Source organism: Egretta garzetta, unplaced genomic scaffold, assembly GCF_000687185.1.
Source record: "Egretta garzetta isolate BGI_Z169 unplaced genomic scaffold, ASM68718v1 scaffold1159, whole genome shotgun sequence".
In the NCBI taxonomy this organism is placed as follows: Eukaryota; Metazoa; Chordata; class Aves; order Pelecaniformes; family Ardeidae; genus Egretta; species Egretta garzetta.
In genome coordinates this window covers 182,797-188,749 of record NW_009260789.1, presented here as the reverse complement: position 1 = coordinate 188,749, position 5,953 = coordinate 182,797, and positions in this window count along the sequence as shown.

Below are 5,953 nucleotides of genomic sequence, written 5' to 3'. Positions count from 1 at the left end.
TTTGCGTATTGTAACTAAGCCTCCTGGTTTACAGTTTTCAAGTAGCTTTTTCCCCTCTCGTTCCCCTACTTCTCCATGAAAACCCCTTTGCTCCAGGAAGCCTCAAAGACAACCACAAGCAGTTCAGAACTTACCAAGGGGGATTTCACCAGCTTTCTAAAGCCACCTCTTCTCTCTTCTCCCTCCCACGTCCCCAGACAGCCTCTCCATCTTCCATCTTCCTTTGTGCAAAGCCTCTTCCCAGGGGTTGCTACCAGCAGGAACAAATCTTTTGGATTCATATGGCTCGAACAACTCCCATGTTGTCAAGACTGGCTCTCAGCACACCATGCAGAGGCATCGACCGGTTCTCGGCCATGTCCCTAGAGAGTTCTTTCCATTTACAGTTGATTGTATTCTTGAACTTGGTACATTCCTTTTGGCTTAAATGGCCTTTCATCTATTTATACCGCTGTACGACTCACAAATTTTGTAAATCCTGTCATAAGACCTATTTACCGTACGTGTGAAACCCGCAGCCTTGCAGTCCCTGTTAGCTGTCCATAGGAACCGGGCAAGACAGATCATTCGTATGGATGAGGAACAGTATTCAAGAGAGTCCTTCTGAAATACCAGATCACAGTTAATTTTTGGTAAACACCAAAGCATCACTCTTCTGAACACTTAAGCTTTCACTTATTTCACACTATTTCTCTGCCCTCTTCCCATTAACTGATGGACTTTTTTTGTTTTCTGTCTTGCTTTTAATGCATGTCTAGGTCCACTTTTCGGTGGCTTTGTGTGCCTTTTCCCAGCTCCCCAAGCAAAGCTTTTGAAAATGAAGAAACAGAACAGAGGTGTGGGGGAAAGCAATGCTTTCTGTGCCCCAGCATCAGTGCTAGGGGAGCCAGGTCGCTCCGTTTGGGACTTAAATCAAGCAAAATTCAGTAATTCTTCCCTTCTACTCTGCTCTGGTGAGACCCCCCCGGAGCCCCGCGTCCAGCTCAGGGGTCCCCAGCGCAGGACAGACAGGGACCTGCTGGAGCGGGGCCGGAGGAGGCCACGGGAATGGTCTGAGGGCTGGAACCCCTCTGCGCTGGGGAAAGGCTGGGAGAGTTGGGGGTGTTCAGCCTGGAGAAGAGAAGGCTCCAAGCAGACTTGATTGTGGCCTTTTTTCCAAGGTCTGTAGCAACAGGACAAGGGGGAGTGGTTTTAAACTGAAAGAGGGCAGGTTTAGATTGGACATAAAGAGGAAACTCGTTACAATGAGGGTGGTGAGACACTGGCACAGGTTGCCCAGAGAAGTTGTGAATGCCCCACCATTGGAAGTGTCCAAGGTCAGGTTGGACAGGACTCTGAGCAGCCTGATCTCTAGTGGAAGATCATAGAATCACAGAATCGTTTAGGTTGGAAAAGACCTTTAAGATCATCGAGTCCAGCCATCAACCTAACACTGCCAAGTCCAACAGTAAATGTCCCTACCCATGGCAGGGGGCTGGACTGGATGATCTTCAAAGGTCCCTTCCAACCCAAACCATTCTGTGATTCTATGACAACCTGTTGGGAAGACTCGTCTTGGGAGATCATTGAAATTATTGGTACGAGCCTATTCAGGATGTAGCAAGTGAAAGAGAAATGGCAGTATGTTAATAGCTGTCGACCACATTAACGCTTTTCTAGTGTCATCTCCTGCTTCAGCTGAAACTCCTGGCTCAGAACTAGATTGAATCTATTTTTGACCCATTTGGCTATGCATGAGAACTGGTCTGGAGCCTGTTGTGGTACAGGAGCTGCTTTGGGGTGAAAAAACTTTTTTGGAGGGTTGCATTTTTTTTCAGTAGATTGGTCTTAGCTTGACTGAGGATGGTGAGGCACCGGCACAGGTTGCCCAGGGCAGTTGTGGATGCTCCATCCCTGGAAGTGTTCAAGGCCAGGTTGGATGGGTCTTTGAGCAGCCTGGGCTAGTAGAAGATGTCCCTGCCCATGGCAGGGGGGTTGGACTGGATGAGGCTTTGGAGGTCCCTTCCAACCCAAACCATTCTATGGTTCTATAATTCTATGACTCAGTTTCTGTCTCTGGTGACCACACGTGCTCACGGCAGGGCAGGAGAAGGGGGCTGGCAATGACACGTGTTGACCTACCTGTATGTCACAGCCCTAAGTCGTCCTGCAGCTCCAACCTCACTGATTATTCCTCTTAGGAAAAAATTGCAGATTTGTGGCCAAAATGTTCTGAGTTTTAATTTCCTGTTTCCAAATATGCCCCGATCCATCGACGCCGAAGTGTGTATATATATATGTAAAAAATATATGTATATAAAGTATGCCATTGGCTTACCTTCATGTAATTTAGTTAACATCCTTTTAAAAGAACTAGAGGAACTACTCTTGTTGGAGAACTGTTTCCAAACCTCTCCGTAGTCAGAAAACTTCTAACTTCTTGGTTTGTGTTTTGAAAACATGAAGATCTCATCTTCATCTGCAAGTATAAACACAAACTGCTGGAAGTTAAAAGGAAACACAGTGAAAACCTCAAGGTTTTGATTATCCCTGCCAGGAATAAAGGGAAGCTACGAAGTGTTGAAAGTTTCCATGGAGGCTGGGGGCGAGAGGGATTCGCTGCCACGGGTGGCAGAGCTTTGACTTGCCGGATGGCATTGGTTTGGCAAAACCCAGGAGCCTCTGAACAGCAGACAGGGAACCGAAGGGTTTCTGAATGGGTTCAACTTATTTTTATTCAACCCGTGTTGCTGAATTCACCAGATGGATTTTTCTGAGTCTTTGCCAGTAGATAGCAAATCTGCGACCAGCTCTGGAGCCCTCAGCACCAGGAGGACATGGAGCTGTTGGAGCGGGGCCAGAGGAGGGCTACTAAAATGCTGCGAGGGCTGGAGCCCCTCTGCTCTGAGGCCAGGCTGGGAGAGTTGGGGGTGTTCAGCCTGGAGAAGAGAAGGCTGCGGGCAGAGCTGAGTGCGGCCGGTCAGGGCTTAACGGGGGCCCAGAGGAAAGGGGGGGACAAGCTTTTTAGCAGGGCCAGCTGGGACAGGACAAGGGGGGATGGCTTTAAACGGAAGCAGGGTAGGTTTAGACTGGATCTAAGGAAGAAATTCTTTACAATGAGGGTGGTGAAACCCTGGCAGGGGTTGCCCAGAGAGGGGTGGAGGCCCCATCCCTGGGAACATTCCAGGCCATGTTGGACGGGGCTGTGAGCAACCTGATGTGGTTAGCGGTGTCCCTGCTCCTGCAGGGGGTTGGGCTGGGTGACCTCTGGGGGTCCCTTCCCACCCAAAACATTCTGTGATTAACGGCGACGTTGTGTAAATGCACGCTTCTGCGGGCTAACGTTGAAAGGACGGAGTCATTCAAGGGGATCGAGGCTACAAGTCAAATGCCTCTTACAAAGAGAACCAGCGGTAAATAATTAGAAAAGCTTTTGTCCTCTCAAATAGTGTAGAAATTAATTGGTTTTTCCAAGATTGAGCATGAAACTCTTGTCTGCCAGGGTAAGAGAGCAGGATGCCGGGTTTGATCCTGCCACTGCGACTGTTTCGGTGCCATCACCCTTCTTGGAAGGAGAATCCCAGTGCCAACCTTCCCACCAGCCCTTCCAAGTCAGCTTCATTCCAAAACCGTTTCTGTTGACCCACAGGCTTGCTCGAGAGGAAAAGCAAGTAGGAGCTTTGCTGCCAAATCAAGTAAAAGGCCATTTCTTCCATCATCTTTTCCATCGATCTCCTAGGCCATAGCGCACATCAAAATAGCTGAGCAGCCCTGTCCTGGACCTGACCCTCCCGAATTAGCACGCGGAGGTGGGCTGGAGGAACATGCGTGAGGTCTGATCGTCTTGCCCTTCCTCCCCAGCTGCATCCCCGTGCGAGGACCGGTCTGGTTCGATTTGCAGCAGTTCTGTGCCGTTGGGAGCATCCTTGGCCGGGGGCAGCCACCGTGCAGCATCGCTCTAACCCAGAAACCATAGTTGGGTGTCGTAAACATGGATATAGGGTTGCGCATACATTTTTGTTCTCATCTCTTCTACACAGAGTTAGAAATTTGGGGTGTCTTTCTTTTCACCCATCTATAAAACAGACGAGTTGGCGCATAAAGATGCTGTAGATAAAATTGCCTCCGCCTGGCATTGGACCTCTTTAGCTAACCTGGCACGACATTATAGATAAATATCGTTCAATTATTTAAAATCTCTTGTGGCTTGCTGAACCCCCATAAGCAACAAAACAGTTATGGGGCTTGTCTTCCCCGCGGCACGCTTCCCTCGGGGTTAGCTCGTACGTTTTTATTACCCTGGAGGGAAAAAAAAAATCCCCCTTTTTAGCTCTGAAGATAAGGTCTGAGACGAGCCTTAAACATTCAGAAGTAATTGAAGGTTGCTGCAGGCGCGTTACAGATTGCTGCTGCTCTCGGGACTGTCTCCGTGGAAGTTCAGCTTGATAAAATTCACAAAGAACTGGAAGTGCTCAAGGACACAATTGGAAAAAAAAAAACAACGGTTTGAGAAGCCGGTGGAAGGTTTCCAGGGCGGCCGGTTGCAGGCGCAGAAGCAGGAGCGAGGAATGCAGCCTGGCCTCCCCGGCATCGCCACCGCTCGGGATTTTTATCACACATGTTGGGACATTTTGGATGTTTTCCTTTAAAAACAAGCCTAGCTCGCGCAGGCGTGGGAGTAAGAGGGAATAGCAGCTGGTTTGGGTTTGTTTTTTTTTTAAAAAAAAAGCCATATAATCTATATGCGTGATGTCTGATTACAAGAGATTTTTTTTCCCCCTTTTAAAGCAAGTATTGAAGAAATACTTTGTGATTTCTTCAGCTCTGATGTTGGCAGCATTCCCTCTCTGGAGCTCCTGGAGCAGGAAGCTCCGGAGTTTGCTCTCACATTCACCAGTCGGGAGGGCCTGAAGTTACTGGGCTTTCCTCTAAATACTTTAAAAGCAAACTGGTGGAAGACAAGACAAGTGAAAACGGGATTTAGTCAGCCTTTAAATGGCTTGTTTTGGCACTAGGGCTCTGACCTGTCTCCAGGGAGGAGGCAAATGCGGCCGCCAACTGGAGGAGGATGCCTGCCGGGGCAGCCGGCCGCTGGGTGTTTGATTTACTCACCCCACCATGAACTTTTCATTTCGGACCAATGTGTTTGAGGAATAAAAACTCTTCCTAACCAAAACATGGCGATGGAGCTGCCCGTTTAGATCCCTTCATTTTAGCGACCCGGGAAAAGGCGATACCACTGCTATTTCTTCCTTGCTCGTAGCCGTTTCATCCCGAGCATCGCACATCGGGATGATGAGCTGTGCTGCACCCTGGAGTGCTGATACTGAGCCAGGACGGTTGTTCAGGGGTTGTTGTTTTATTCCGGTTGTTCCCTTTTCCATCCAAGCTCCTCCGACTGCAGTGGAGCTTGCCCAGACTTGTGCTGCACAGAAGCGGGAGGGAGCTTTGAGAGGCCGACGTAAAGCAGGGAGTCATCTGGGGAGGAACAGCCGCCAGGGAGGGAGGTTAAACTATAACCCCGTGCCAATGTGCTTGTGGGATTCTAAATTCCCCAGGGGGAAGGGAGGAAGCGGGAGCAGGATGGGGAATTCCTGCCGGACGGAGCAGTCCGCCCGCCCAGCTTCGAAATATTGACCTCGGGGAGCGCATTGCAAGCGGAATAAAAGCTCTGCCTGCTCCGGACCGGCGGGACGGCACTGCAAGCGGCTGCGAAGGTGATGGGGACGCGGAGGAGTCAAAACACCATTTCTATAGAAAATAGAGAGCGTTCTCGAGGTGTTCATTTAAACGGCAGAAGGGCAGGGGTGTGAATTCGGGGTGGTGTGCTGCTGCTGTCAGGCTGTGTTTCTTGGGCGTCTGGCTGGAGCAGAGGCTTAAAGCCTGGCTTTACTTCTAGGGCTCTGATTCCCTGTGACATCTCAGGGCTGTTACTTAACCTTGGTGTTTACATCCTCCTAATACTCCCCCCCCC